Below are 16,739 nucleotides of genomic sequence, written 5' to 3'. Positions count from 1 at the left end.
TTCCACCACATAGTGACTGAATAATACCACATACAGGGGATAAATACCGCCATACCATGACCAGACCACAAATTACCACCACATAGTGACCGAATAATACCACATATAGGGGATAAATACCACCACACTGTGACCAGACCACATATTACCATCACATAGTGACCGAATACTACAATACTGATCATGAATACAAACCACAATACTAACAACACTGTTATTACCACCTGTGACATTATACACAAGAGCTCTGTATATACTGTCAGTGTACATGTAATACAGGGATCACCAGTGACATTATACACAGGTGTTTTGTATATATTGTCAGTGTCCAGGTAATACAGTGATCACAGGTGACATTATACACAAGAGCTCTGTATATAGTGTCAGTGTACAGGTAATACAGTGATAACTAGTGACATTATACACAGGAGCTCTGTATATAGTGTATAGTCCACAGATAATACAGTGATCACCAGTGATATTATACACAGGAGCTCTGTATATAGTGTCAGTGTACAGGTAACACAGTTATCACCAGTGATATTATACACAGGAGCTCTGTATATAGTGTCAGTGCACAGGTAATACCGTGATCACCAGTGACATTATACACAGGAGCTCTGTAAATAGTGTCAGTGTACAGGCAATACAGTGATCACCAGTGACATTATACACAGGAGCTCAGTATATAGTATTAGTGTACAGGCAATACAGTGATCACCAGTGACATTATACACAGGAGCTCTGTATATAGTGTCAGTGTACAGGTAATAAAGTGATCACCAGTGACATTATACACAGGAGTCCTGTATATAGTGTCAGTGTACAGGTAATACAGTGATCACCAGTGACATTATACACAGGAGTCCTGTATATAGTGTCAGTGTACAGGTAATACAGTGATCACCAGTGACATTATACACAGGAGCTCAGTATATAGTGTTAGAGAACAGGTAATACAGTGATCACCAGTGACATTATACACAGGAGCTCTGTATATAGTGTCAGTGTACAGGTAATACAGTGATCACCAGTGACATTATACACAGGAGCTCTGTATATAGTGTATAGTGTACAGGTAATACAGTGATCACCAGTGACATTATACACAGGAGTCCTGTATATAGTGTCAGTGCACAGGTAATACAGTGATCACCAGTGACATTATGCACAAGGGCTCTGTATATAGTGTCAGTGTACTGGTAATGCAGGGATCACCAGTGACACTATGCACAAGAGCTCTGCATATAGTGTCAGTGTACAGGTAATACAGTGATCACCGGTGACATTATACACAGGAACTCTGTACACAGTCACAGTATATAGTGTATAGTGTGCGTGTACATGTAATACACTGACTCACCAGTGACGTCTGTAGTTGAAGTCCTTCATCTTCGCTTTTCTTCTTCAACCAGCAGAGACCGCCATCACTTCTTCCAGCCAGGACTCATCTCTGCAAAAAATAGCACACAGTCATGAATAGCTGATCGCTTCCAGAGCACTTTTCCCACTTTTTCCCCGACTTCTACACTACGTCAGATGAAGAAAAAAGCGACATAGTGCTGCCCTGCACAGTAACAGGACCCCCATTTTGTTCCCTCTATGAAAACCTGTTTCCTAAAAAGTAAATTATATTGCAGTAGTAATAATGTCCCTAATTGGACCCTAAAGAAATTATCTTCCCCACTTGTCACCATAAACTAATATAGCATGTTTCTCATTCTGGCCCTCAAACAGTAAATAAGTCCCTCATCCTGGACCCCTTTAATAATCTCGCCCAGCTTGGCCCCCTTTATTTTATAATATGCCCCAGCCTGCCCCCTTTGTCCCTTGTGCACCCTGGCCCCCAGATATGCATCCTGCCCCCAGCTATCCATACTGGCCCCCATATGTCCCTTGTCCTGCCCCCCATATATCCATCCTGGTCCATTGTCCGGGCCTCCCCCCGATTAATCCATCCTGGCTCCCCCCATATATCCATCCTGATCTCACTTATATATGCATCCTGGCTTCCCCATATAGTCATCCTGGCCCTCCATATATAACTATCCTGACTCCCCTACATATAACTATCCTGGCTCCCCTATATATATATATATATATATATATATATATATATATATATATATATATGCATCCTGACCCCCATATATATGCATCCTGGCTCCCCCATATAGCCATCCTGGCACCCCATATATAACTATCCTGGCTCATCCATATATAACTATCCTGCCCCCATATATACCCATCCTGGCTCCCCCATATATATGCATCCTGGCCCCCCATATATACCCATCCTGGCTTCCCAATACGTATCCATCCTGGCTCCCCAATATATATCCATCCTGGCTCCCCATATGTATGCATCCTGGACACCCCATATATATGCATCATGGACCCCCATATATATGCATCCTATCCCCCCATATATACCCATTCTGGCTCCCCAATATATATCCATCCTGGCTCCCCATATGTATGCATCCTTGACCCCCCATATATATGCATCCTGGACCCCAATATATATGCATCCTGGACCCCCATATATATGCATCTGGCCCCCCATATATACCCATCCTGGCTCCCCAATATATATCCATCCTGGCTCCCCATATGTATGCATCCTGGACCCCCCATAAATATGCATCCTGCCCTCCATATTTATGCATCCTGGTCCCATGTCCTGCCCCCCCCCCCCCCCCCGATAAATCCATCCTGATCCCCATATGTATGCATATTGGCTCTACCACATGTCCATCCTGTCTCCACCATATATATTCATCCTTGTCCTGCCCACCATATATCCCCCCTGGCCCCACATATATGTGCATCCTGTTCTCTTGTTCTGCCCCCCCCCCCTATAAATCCACCCTGGCCCCCCATATATGGATCCTGGGCCACCATAAACATTATATGCATCCTGGCTCTACCATATATCCATCCTGGCTTCCCATTTATATGCATACTGGCTCCCCCATATATCTGCATCCTGGCCCCCCATATATATGCATCCCGTTCCCTTGTCCTGCCCCCTGCCATAAATCCATCCTGCCCCCCCATATATCGATCCTGGCCCCTCATATGCTGTATATGCATCCTCGCTCTACCATATACCCATCCTGGCCCCCCATATATCTGCATCCTGCCCCCCATATATATGCATCCTGGTCCTTTGTCCTGCCCCCATATATATCCTGATATATCCTGGTCTTCCCATATGTATCATCCTGACCCTCACATGTATCCATCCTAGTCCTTTTTCCTGCCACCCCCCTTTTATACATCCTGGTCTTTTTTTCCTGCCCCCTCCCCATATACCCATCCTGCCTTTTTTCCTGTCCCCCCCATATATCCATCCTGCCGGTCCCCTTATATCCATCCTGGTCCTCTTTTCCTGCCCCCCCCATATATCAATCCTGCCGCCCCCTTATAGCCATCCTGTTCCCTTTTTCCTGCCCCCATATATTCATCTTGTCGCCCCCTTATTTCCATTCTGGTCCTTATTTCCTGCCCCTCCATATATCCATCCTGCCGCCCCTCTTATATCCATCCTGGTCCTCATTCTGCTGCCCCCTTATATCTATCCAGGTCCTTTTTTCCTGTCCCCCCATATATCCATCCTGCTGCCCCCCTTATAGCCATCCTGGTCCTTTTTTCCTGCCCCCCTCATATATCCATCCTGCCGGTCCCCTTATATACATCCTGGTCCTTTTTTCCTGCCCCCCTCATATATCCATCCTGCCGGTCCCCTTATATCCATCCTGGTCCTTTTTTCCGGCCACTCATATATTCATCCCGTCGCCCCCTTATATCCATCCTGGTCCTTATTTCCTGCCCCCCATATATCCAACCGCCCCCTCCCTTATATCCATTCTGGTCCTTTTTTCCTGCCCCCCCATATATCCATCCTGCCGGCCCCCTAATATCCATCCTGGTCCTTTTTTCCTGTCCCCCCTATATATTCATTCTGTCGCCCCCTTAGATCCATCCTGGTCCTTATTTCCTGCCCCCATATATCCATCCACCCCCTCCCTTATATACATTCTGGTCCTTTTTTCCTGTCCCCCCTATATATCCATCCTGCCACCCCCCTTATAGCCATCCTGGTTCTTTTTTCCTGCCCCCTCCATATATCCATCCCGCTGGTTCCCTTATATCCATTCTGGTCCTTTTTTCCTGCCCCCCCCCCCCCCATATATCTATCCTGCCGGCCCCCTTATATTTATCCTGGTCCTTTTTTTTCCTGCCCCCTCCATATATCCATCCCGCCAGTCCCCTTACATCCATCCTGGTCCTTTTTTCCTGCCACCATATATTCATCTTGTTGCCCCCTTATTTCCATTCTGGTCCTTATTTCCTGCCCCCCCGTATATCCATCCTGCCCCCCCCCCCCATATTCATTCTGGTCCTTTTTTCCTGCCCCCATATACACATCCTGCTGCCCTCCTTATATCAATTCTGATCCTATTGGGTGGAGATAAGGGGAGGGGAAAAAAATAATAAATTACTGATAGGGGTTTGTTATAAGTCTCCAAAAATAATGGAAGCAACGGAGAATATCCTCATAAAGCAAATAGATGAAGCTGCGACTCAAGGAGAAGTCATTATTATGGGGGACTTCAACTACCCTGAAATAGATTGGGGAACAGAAACCTGCAGTTCCTGCAAAGGTAATCGGTTTTTGACAACTATGAGAGACAATTACCTTTCACAACTGGTTCAGGACCCAACAAGGAGGGGGGCACTGCTAGACCTAATATTAACCAACAGGCCAGACCGCATAGCAAATATAAGGGTTGGGGGTCACTTGGGGAATAGTGATCACAAAATAATAAGTTTTCATGTCTCCTTTAATAAGATGTGTAGTAGAGGTGTGACAAGGACACTAAACTTCAGGAGGGCAAATTTCCAACGGATGAGAGAGGATCTTGGTGCAATTAACTGGGACGATATCCTGAGACATAAAAATACACAAAGAAAATGGGAGATGTTTATTAGCATGCTGGATAGGACCTGTGCACAGTATATACCGTATGGGAATAAACATACTAGAAAAAGGAGGAAACCATATGGCTAAATAGAGCTGTAAGGGGTGCAATAAGTGACAAAAAGAAAACATTTAGAGAATTAAAGGAAGTAGGTAGTGATGAGGCACTAAATAAATACAGACAATTAAATAAATTCTGTAAAAAAAGCAAATCAAGGCAGCAAAGATTGAGATAGAGAGACTCATTGCCAGTGAGAGTAAAAATAATCCCAAAATATTCTTTAACTACGTAAATAGTAAGAAACTAAAAAATGATAGTGTTGGCCCCCTTAAAAATAGTCTGGATGAAATGGTGGATGAGGAAAAAGCCCATATGCTAAATGACTTTTTTTCATCAGTATTTACACAAGAAAATTCCATGGCAGACAATATGATCAGTGATAACAAAAATTCCCCATTAAGTGTCACCTGCTTAACCCAGCAGGAAGCATCCAAAAATCACTAAAATTGACAAATCTCCGGGCCCGGATGGGATACACCCCCAAGTACTGCAGGAATTAAGTACAGTCATTGATAGACCATTATCTTTAATCTTTAAAGACTCCATAATAATAGGGTCTGTACCACAGGACTGGCGTATAGCAAATGTGGTGCCAATATTCAAAAAGGGGACAAAAACTGAACTCGGAAATTATAAGCCAGTAAACTTAACCTCTACTGTGGGTAAAATCCTGGAGGGCATTCTAAGAGATGCTATGCTGGAGTATCTGAAGAGGAATAACCTCATGACCCAATATCAACATGGGTTTACTAGGGACCGTTCCTGTCAGACAAATCTGATCAATTTCTATGAAGAGGTAAGTTCCGGACTGGACCAAGGGAACCCAGTGGACGTAGTGTATATGGACTTTTCAAAAGCTTTTGATATGGTGCCACACAAAAGGTTGATACATAAAATGAGAATAATGGAGATAGGGGAAAATATGTGTAAGTGGGTTAAGAGCTGGCTCAGGGATAGGAAACAAAGGGTGGTTATTAATGGAGCACACTCGGACTGGGTCGCGGTTAGCAGTGGGGTACCACAGGGGTTAGTATTGGGCCCTCTTCTTTTTAACATATTTATTAATAATCTTGTAGGGGGCATACAGAGTGGAATTTCAATATTTGCATATGACACTTAACTCTGCAGGGTAATCAATGCAGAGCAGGACAATTTTATATTACAGGATGATTTATATAAACTAGAAGCTTGGGCTGATAAATGGCAAATGAGCTTTAATGGGGATAAATGTAAGGTCATACACTTGGGTAGAAGTAATAAGATGTATAACTATGTGCTTAATTCTAAAACTCTGGGCAAAACCGTCAATGAAAAAGACCTGGGTATATGGGTGGATGACAAACTCATATTCAGTGGCCAGTGTCAGGCAGTTGCTATAAAGTCAAATAAAATAATGGGATGTATTAAAAGAGGCATAGATGCTCATGAGGAGAACATAATTTTATTTCTATACAAGTTACTAGTTCGACCACACTTAGAATACTGTGTACAGTTCTGGTCTCCGGTGTATAAGAAAGACATAGCTGAACTAAAGCGGGTGCAGAGAAGAGCGACCAAGGTTATTAGAGGACTGGGGGGTCTGCAATACCAAGATAGGTTATTACACTTGGGGCTATTTAGTTTGGAAAAACGAAGACTAAGGGGTGATCTTATTTTAATGTATAAATATAGGAGGGGACAGTACAAAGACCTTTCTGATGATCTTTTTAATCATAGACCTGAGACAGGGACAAGGGGGCATCCTCTACGTCTGGAGGAAAGAAGGTTTAAGCATAATAACAGACACATATTCTTTAGGGTATGTTCACACGTTCCTGATTTCAATCCTTTTTTTTGAGGACTAAAACCGCAGCTCTTGGCAGAAAACGCAGGTGCGTTTTTGGTGCGTTTTTGGTGCATTTTTGATGCGGTTTTTGATGCGGTTTTTTATGCGGTTTTTGATGCGGTTTTTGATGCAGTTTTCTCTGCAGATTGTCTGTGTTTGACACAAATAAAGCTTTTAACTGCAGTGGGGGGAAAAAAAAAAGAAATGATGTCATTTCCTTGTCCAACCCTTTTCTTCTTCCATCCTCCATTTTGGGACTAAACACCAAAATGAGTGGACGTGTTTTGAATGACAGCGCTCCGCAGAGTGCTGAGCGTAGGCCAGATCACAGCCCGCGGATCCAGCTCGATCCAGCTATTTAAGTCTACGTTCAAATTTGCGGTCTGCGCCGCAGCGTCGGGCGCCGCAGCATCGCCGCATGCGTCATGCGCCCCTATATTTAACATGGGGGCGCATGGACATGCGTCGCACTTGCGTTTTGCGCCGCATGCGTCACTGCAGCGCACGCATCCGGGCGCAGAGGACGCAGCAAGTTGCATTTTTGCTACATCCAAAATCAATCAAAAAAAGGACGCATGCGGCGCAAAACAGCATTGTGCATGCGTTTTGCTGCGTTTTTGTTTGCGTTGTGTGTTGCGGCGCCGACGCTGCGGCGCACAACGCAAATGTGAACCTAGCCTAAGTGCCACGTATTTAAGTGCCACGTATTTATGTGCCACGTATTTAAGTGCCACGTATTTAAGTGCCACGTATCACGTATTTCAGTGCCACGTATTTCAGTGCCACGTATTTCAGTGCCACGTATTTAACTGCCACGTATTTAACTGCCATGTATTTAACTGCCACGTATCACGTATTTAAGTGCCACGTATTTCAGTGCCACGTATTTCAGTGCCACGTATTTAACTGCCACGTATTTAACTGCCACGTATCACGTATTTAAGTGCCACGTATTTCAGTGCCACGTATTTAACTGCCACGTATTTAAGTGCCACGTATCACGTATTTCAGTGCCACGTATTTCAGTGCCACGTATTTAACTGCCACGTATTTAACTGCCACGTATTTAACTGCCACGTATTTAACTGCCACGTATCACGTATTTAAGTGCCACGTATTTCAGTGCCACGTATTTCAGTGCCACGTATTTCAGTGCCACGTATTTAACTGCCACGTATTTAACTGCCACGTATTTAACTGCCACGTATCACGTATTTAAGTGCCACGTATTTCAGTGCCACGTATTTAACTGCCACGTATTTAAGTGCCACGTATCACGTATTTCAGTGCCACGTATCACGTATTTCAGTGCCACGTATCACGTATTTCAGTGCCACATATCACGTATTTAAGTGCCACGTATTTAAGTGCCACGTATCACGTATTTCAGTGCCACGGATCACACATATATATAACGTATAACACACTGACAGGAGCCATAGTTCCTGTCGGTGTGTCACTGCGCATGCGCGAGCGAGTTTACCGGCGGTCATTGACCCCGGCACTCTCGCTTAACGGCAGTGCTGCGTGGGAAAGTTCAACGCAGCTGTACTGCCGTTAACCGAGACGCCGGAGCCATTCAACTCCGGAACAGTACGCGATACACTGCTAGGAGCTTCGCTCCTGGCAGTGTATCGCCGGAGAGCAGCCGATCGGCGTGGGACACTCGTTTTATGGATTCTGCGGACAGGGAGTATGGATTTGATTTTTTATTTTGGGATTTTTCCCTGGAGGATCGAGGGCTTCACCTACAAGTGTGCTGTTGGTGAGTATATACTCTATGTTATGTGTTGTATGTACTGTACTGTGTGTCATGTATGTGTATTGTGTGTAGGTGTTTTGTGTAACTTTACAATTGTGCTAAGTCGCCGGACACAGGGACAACTCTCCCATCCTAATACCGAATGGGAGTAGTAGTCCCATACGGCGACTTAGCACAATGGTGGCACTAGCGTCGCATGGGGACACACACACACACACACACACATACACACACACACACATACACACACACACACCAAATCAATCAAACGGCCGACACGATCCCCATGCGACGGTACGCCTCCATGTCTCTCCGCCCACGCACTTCCGCCGACGCACTTCCGGCCACTTCCCCGCACTTCCTGCTGCAGCGGTTCTGCACCACAAACCGCAATAAAACCCGCAGATATATTTTTGATCTGCGGGTTTTACTGCGGGTTTGACCTCACAATGGAGGTCTATGGGTGCAGAACCGCTGCAGTTTCGGACAAAGAAGTGACATGCTCCTTCTTTTTTCCCGCAGCTATTCAGCGCGGCTTTTTTTCGGAAATTCAGGATCGTGTGCACAGTGGTTCCTGTTTTCCATAGGGTACATTGTACTGTACCCTGCATGGAAAAAAGCTGCGGAACCGCAGGGAACTAGTCTGATCCAGGGAACTAGTCTGATTGCCGTATGTGGGGTCGGGAAGGAATTTTTTTCCCCAGTGTGGAGCTTACTCTTTGCCACATGGTTTTTTTTTGCCTTCCTCTGGATCAACATATTAGGGCAAGTTAGGTTAGGCTATGGGTTGAACTAGATGGACTTAAAGTCTTCCTTCAATCTTAATAACTATGTTACTATGTATTTTCCTGCCCCCCCCCCCCCCATATATCTATCCTGCCGCCGCCCCTCTTATATCCATCCTGGTCCTTATTTCCTGCCCCTCCATATATCCATCCTGCCCCTCTTTATGTCCGTTCTAGTCCTTTTTTCCTGCCCCCCATATACACATCCTGCTTCCCTCCTTATATCAATTCTGGTCCTTTTTTCCTGCCCCCCCCCATATATCCATTCTGCTGCCCCTCTTATATCCATCCTGGTCCTCATTCTGCCGCCCCCTGATATCCATCCTGGTCTTTTTTTCCTGTTCCCCCATATATCCATCCTGCCGCCCCCCTTATAGCCATCCTGGCCCTTTTTTCATGCCCCCCTTCATATATCCATCCTGCCGGTCCCCTTATATCCATCCTGGTCCTTTTTTCCTGCCGCTCATATATTCATCCTGCCGCCCCCTTATATCCATTCTGGTCCTTATTTCCTGCCCCCACATATATCCATCCGCCCCCTCCCTTATATCCATTCTGGTCCTTTTTTCCTGTCCTACCCCTATATATCCATCCTGTTGCCCCCCTTATAGCCATCCTGGTCCTTTTTTCCTGCCCCCTCCTTATATCCATCGTGCTGGTCCCCTTATATCCATTCTGGTCCTTTTTTCCTGCCCCTCCCCCCCCCCCATATATCCATCCTGCCGTCCCCTTATATCCATCCTGGTCCTTTTTTTCCTGCCCCCTCCATATTTCCATCCTGCCAGTCCCCTTACATCCATCCTGGTCCTTTTTTCCTACCCCATATATTCATCTTGTTGCCCCCTTATTTCCATTCTGGTCCTTATTTCCTGCCCCCCATATATCCTTCCTGCCCCCCCCTTATATCCATTCCGGTCCTTTTTTCCTGCCCCCATATACACATCCTGCTGCCCAACTTATATCAATTCTGGTCCTATTTTCCTGCCCCCATATATCCATCCTGCCGCCCCTCATATCCATCCTGGTCCTCATTCTGCCGCCCCCTTATATCCATCCTGGTCCTTTTTTCCTGTCCCCCCATATAATCATCCTGCCGCCCCCTTATATCCATCCTGGTCCTTATTTCCTGCCCTCCATATATCCACCCCCCTCCCTTATTTCCATTCTGATCCTTTTTTCCTTTTCCCCCCATATATCCATCCTGCCGCCCCCTTATAGCCATCCTGGTCCTTTTTTCCTGCCCCCCTCATATATCCATCCTGCCGGTCCCCTTATGTCAATCCTGGTCCTTTTTTCCTGCCCCCCCCCCCTTATATCCATCCTCCCCCTTCCTTATATCCATTCTTGTCCTTTTTTCCTGTCCCCCCATATATCCATCCTGCCGCCCCTCTTATATCCATCCTGGTCCTCATTCTGTCGCCCCCTTATATCCATCCTGGTCCTTTTTTTCTGTCCCCCCTATATAGCCATCCTGCTGCCCCCCTTATAGCCATCCTGGTCCTTTTTTCCTGCACTCCTCATATGTCCATCCTGCAGCCCCTTATATTCATCTTGGTCCTTTTTTCCTGCCCCTCATATATTCATCCTGCCACCCCCTTATATCCATCCTGGTCCTTATTTCTTGCACCCCTATATATCCATCCTCCCCCTCCCTTATATCCATCCTGGTCCTTTTTTTCTGCCCCCCATATATCCATCCTGCCGGTCCCCTTATATCCATCCCAGTCCTTTTTTCCTGCCCCTCATATATTCATCCTGCTGCCCCATTATCTCCATCCTGGTCCTTATTTCCTGCCCCCAATATATCCATCCTCCCCTCCCCTTTTATCCATTCTAGTCCTTTTTTCCTGCCCCCCCCCCCCCATATATCCATCCTGCTACCCCCCTTATATCCGTCCTGGTCCTCATTCTGCCACCCCCTTATATCCATCCTGGTCCTTATTTCCTGCCCCCATATATCCATCCTCCCCCCTTATATCCATTCTGGTCCTTTTTTCCTACCCCCCATATATCCATCCTGATGCCCCCCTTATATCCATCCTGGTCCTCATTTCCTGCCCCCCCATATATCAACCTGCTGCCCCCTTATATCCATCCTGGTCCTTTTTTCCTGCTTCCCCCCCCCCCCCATTTATCCATCCTGGCATCTTATCCTGAGAGACAACCAGAGAGAGACAAACAGACAAAGACAGAGAGAGACAGACAGACAAAGAGAGAGAGAGAGACAGACAGACAGAGAGAGACAGACAGAGAGAGAGAGAGACAGAAGATTCCTCTTACCTTCCTGCACTCCCGGCGGTGGCATTCTCCTCCTCCTCTCTGCAGTTCGGCGCGCACTTAGTAAAATGGCCGCCGGCCTCTGCTAGGTGCTCCCTGATGTGCACCCTTCGCATGCGGCGCATGACACTGACGTCATACACCAGTGACGATGGGCGCACAATTGACAGCTACTATCAGGATGCGCACTACAGCAGTTCAGGTAATGCACTTTCTCTGTCAGCGCTTTTAAAGGGCCCATGCCCCTAAAAACCGCAGACTTTTTTTTTTCTTTTCACCTTTCTTCTTCTTCTCCTCCTCTCCTGCCCCCAGAGACAAGGGCCCACCGGAGATTTCCCCGATACCCCGCCAGGCCAGTCCGACCCTGTGTATACATCACATGGTATCTGTGACTCTGCTGTATATACATCCCATAGGATACTTTGAAACTGTTCTTTACATCATTTAGCGTACACTGGGACTCTGCAATATATACATCATATAGATTACACTTAGACTCTGTTATATATACTTCGCAAGGGATACCCTAACACCTTTGTAAATATCACAGAGGATCTGAGACTCTGCTGTTTATAAATCACATAGGATACACTGACACTACTGTATACATCACGTAGGATACCCTGAGACCTCTGTATATACATAACATAGGACACACTGAGACTCTGCTGTATACATCACAAATGATATATTGATACTGCTGAATATACAGTGGCATGTAAACGTTTGTGCACCCCTGGCCAAAATTACTGTTATTATGAACAGTATATATATATATATATATATATATATATATATATATATATATATGTATATATATATATATATATATATATATATATACAGTTGTGCTCAAAAGTTTACATACCCCGGCTATGCTATGCCACAAGGAGGTACAGTTAAGCCCTATTGACTGATGAAAATTATACAATATCTGTACTAGCAGACTGAGCAGCACAGTATGCGAAGTCTATTAAATTAAGCAAAATATAGACGCTGTTCCTTTAAGAATGTAGTAGCATCGCATATGGTGTATGGTCCAATAAGGATTCACTAAACCAATTACATTACGACAAGCAATCATGGAATCATTGAAAGATGGATAGCTCTATAATTAACAATTAATGTGTTGTGTAACTGAGAGAACAGTACCCCCATCCCTCATCTGTTCTCTCAAAGGTATTTCTTTCCATCTACTTAACACCATTCTGTTTCAAGAAGCCCACCTGTCTCTAGCAGGAGGGGGCCCGAGGTTTATGAGGCAGCTGCTCCAAAGCAGAAAAATATTTCAACATAAGACACTCACCCAATGTTATAGAAGAAGTGTGCACATTGGGATATATATATATATATATATATATATATATATATATATATATATATATATATATATATATATATATATATATATGTGTGTGTGTGTATATATATAGTCGTTATGTTCTAGAATGGTAAGAGAGCCTGCACAGCATATGGAGGGCAATTAAAAACTGTGCACTAATCAACTACTCAAGGGGGGCAGTTAGAGAATGACAGATTCTGCACTACATACAGAGGGTCGTGTGGAGCATAACAGACCCTGTACTACACATGGAGGGCTGGTAGAGAGTAAGAGTATGTGCACACATTGTGGATTTGGCCATGGATCCGCAGCGGATTTGGCCCAGCGGATTCGCAGCAGTTTTCCATGCGGTCTACAGTACCATGGAAACGTATGGATAACCAAATCTGCAGTGCACATGCTGCGGAAAATACCGTGTGGAAACGCTGCGGCTTATTTTCCGCAGCATGTCAATTCTTTGTGCGGATTCCGCAGCGGTTTACACCTATTCCATTATAGGAATCCGCAGGTGTAAAAACACAGGTGAAAGCCGCACAAAATCCACAGGAAAAATCCGCAATGGAATCCGCAACGTGTGTACATACCCTAAAACAGACTCCACATTGTACATGTAGGGCAGGTAGTGAGGAGTAGGCCCCACATTACATATGGAGGGCAGGTAGAGGGTGACAAATCAAACACTGCACATGGTGAGCAGATTGAGAGTGACAGACCCCACACTACCTATGGAGCAAATCAATGGTCACTTAATGGCTTATTATCATTGTCCTGTGTGCATAGAATATAGTTATCTTCAACATGTCCTGTTTAGACAGGATGATGCACTGTCGATAAGGATGACCTTAATGTTGGCACGAAGGACCAAATCACCCAATCGATGAGCGTTTATAGCCTTCACCGGGTGATTTCTGGCAAGTTTACACAGGCCGATAACCAGGAGACAAGTGTTCGAACGAACACGCATTCCCAATTATTGGCTCATCTAAATGGCCTTATGATAGAAGGGAGAAGCCTCATGCTCTGTTTTTATAACTCTTAGTGGCTTAAATGGAAAGAGCATCACATCATAGTCACCTATTCTCCCAGCAGGTGAGGATCTCTAAACTTTGCCAATCCATACCTACAGAGTGAAACATGAATAAAATAAAGGCTGGAATGACAATAAGCACAATAGGGTCGTATCCAGTATACAAGAGCAAAATTAAAAATGAGACTTATTCACCTGGTGGGGCGGGGGCAGTCACAACCCCCTTAGTTTGAAAAGGCTGCTGCAGATCCACCAAATTGATAGGGTGCAAATATGGAGACAAAGTGGATGTAAATCCACACTCCATAAGATCCAAATTATGATGAGAGACCAAATGCAGTATTATTATTATTATTATTATTATTATTATTTATATAGCACCATTAATTCCATGGTGCTGTACATGAGAAGGGGTTACATCAAAATACAAATATCACTTACAGTAAACAAAACTAACAATGACAGACTGGTACAGAGGGAAGAGGACCCTACCCTTGCGGGCTTACATTCTACCGGATTATGGGGAAGGAGACAGTAGGTTGAGGGTTGCAGTAGGTCCGATGGTGTTGAGGTGGCTGTGTGGTCATTACAAGCTGTAAGCTTCTTTGAAGAGGTGGATTTTCAGGTTTCTTTTGAAGGATCCAAATGTGGTGGATAACCGGACGTGTTGGGACACAGAATTCCAGAGGATAGGGGATATTCAGGAGAAGTCTTGGAGGCGATTGGGTGAGAAGCGAATAAGCGTGGAGGAGAGAAGGAGGTCTTGGGAGAACCGGAGATTACGTGAGGGAAGATATTGAGAGAATAGTTCGGAAACATATGGAGGAGAAAGGTTATGGATGGCTTTGTAGGTTAGCGTTAATAGTTTAAACTGGATACGCTGGGAAATTGGGAGCCAGTGAAGGGATTTGCAAAGAGGGGAAGTAGGAGTGTAGCGAGGAGAGAGATTAATTAGTCGGGAGGCAGAGTTAAGGATTGACTGAACGGGTGCGAGAGTGTTAGAGGGTAGGCCACAGAGGAGGATGTTGCAGTAGTCGAGGTGGGAGATGATTAGGGCATGCACGAACATTTTGGTAGAGAGAGGGTTGAGGAAAGGACGGAAATATTTTTGAGCTGGAAGTGACAGGAGGTGGGGAGAGCTTGGATGTGCGGTTTGAAGGACAGGGCAGAGTCAAGGGTTACTCCGAGGCAGCAGATTTTGGGGACAGGGGAAAGTGTGATTTAATTTATTTTGATAGATCAGGTAGGGAAGATATGCCAGATGGAGGAAAGATAATTAGTTCAGATTTGTCCACATTGAGCTTGAGGAAGCGAGAGGAGAAGAAGGAGGATATAGCTGATAGACACTCTGGGATTCTGGAGAACAGAGAGGTGACATCTGGGCCAGAGAGGTAGATCTGAGTGTCATCAACATATAGATGGTACTGGAAGCCATAGGACCTTATGAGTTGTCCCAGGCCGAGTGTATAGATTGAGAAGAGTATGAATGTGGCTTTTATTTGTCAACGCATTTCAAGGTAATCATACCTTTTCATCAGGACAGTCCACAATGATGGTTTATCATGATGAAGAATCCATCATTGTGGTTTGTTTTGATGAAGTCCATTATTGTCCATCAAAGTTCATCATTGTGGTTCGTCCTGATAAAGGAGTATAATTACCTCTAAACGCGTTGACAAAACTGCATCCATACTGCATTTGGTCTCTCGTCATAAATCAGATCTTTGGCAGCGTGGCTTTACATCTATATTGTCTTCATATTTGCACAGTAAAACATGTGACATGCCAGTGCTTTGGAGTTGGGAATTTGAGGTAACAATGAACCATATGTGTTCTTCAGTATTGCGCATTGTGAAGTCAAGTGGCTACAATATACTTAGTCTTTTGTTAGTCTAGACAATTGAATTGCAATTGGTCAGATCCAACTCTCGGCATCCCCACCGATAAGCTGAAGAAAGATGGTGGAGTACTACAGTGACTCTTGGCATACCAGCTGACCAAATAATTGGCGCACAGACACATTTCTGTACAGCACTGTGTTAGGCTGTGGTGGAGCCTGGTACTACAGATTAGTCCATTCGAGCCACTACCAAAGGTACAGCACAAAGTCTGATTGGCTCGACTGCAGAGTGACCTCTGATAAGATATTGGTGGCCTATATTTACATTTATCCATCAGTATTTGAATCCTAGACAAATCCTAGAGATACCCATCGACCCCTTTGAACACTCACGATTTAGTAAAAGTGCTCCTTTTCATAGTTCTCCGTTTTCTCAGCACTCCTTTCAATTGTGCTCTTGGCCCAGCCAAGCATTTCAGAGTTTAGCTTCATCTAGCCGCACAATGAATACCAGAGAATGGAGAACGTACTTTGGAAATTCCAGTGACGTCTAAGCTTGATCAGCTTCAGTCCAAGCGGAAACATCGGAACTGTTGCATTTCTCATGCATGTTTTTCACAGTATTTAGTACAAGAGGTTGGATTATTGGACATCAGGCACTATAGGTATTCGAAATTTGGCAGAGGATATTGCCCCCTAGGAGTTAATATTGGTCAGTTATGCTGGATTTCGTGTATCTATTGTTTTCCATGAAAATTTAATTTTGTAAAGTGAATTTACATAATTTCCACATCTAAATTGGAGCATCTTCATTTTCTTCCTAATGCCTATGG

Source organism: Ranitomeya variabilis, chromosome 1 (genome assembly GCF_051348905.1).
Source record: "Ranitomeya variabilis isolate aRanVar5 chromosome 1, aRanVar5.hap1, whole genome shotgun sequence".
NCBI lineage: Eukaryota > Metazoa > Chordata > Amphibia > Anura > Dendrobatidae > Ranitomeya > Ranitomeya variabilis.
The sequence above is the reverse complement of the archived record's forward strand: the minus strand, read 5'-3'. Positions refer to the sequence as shown.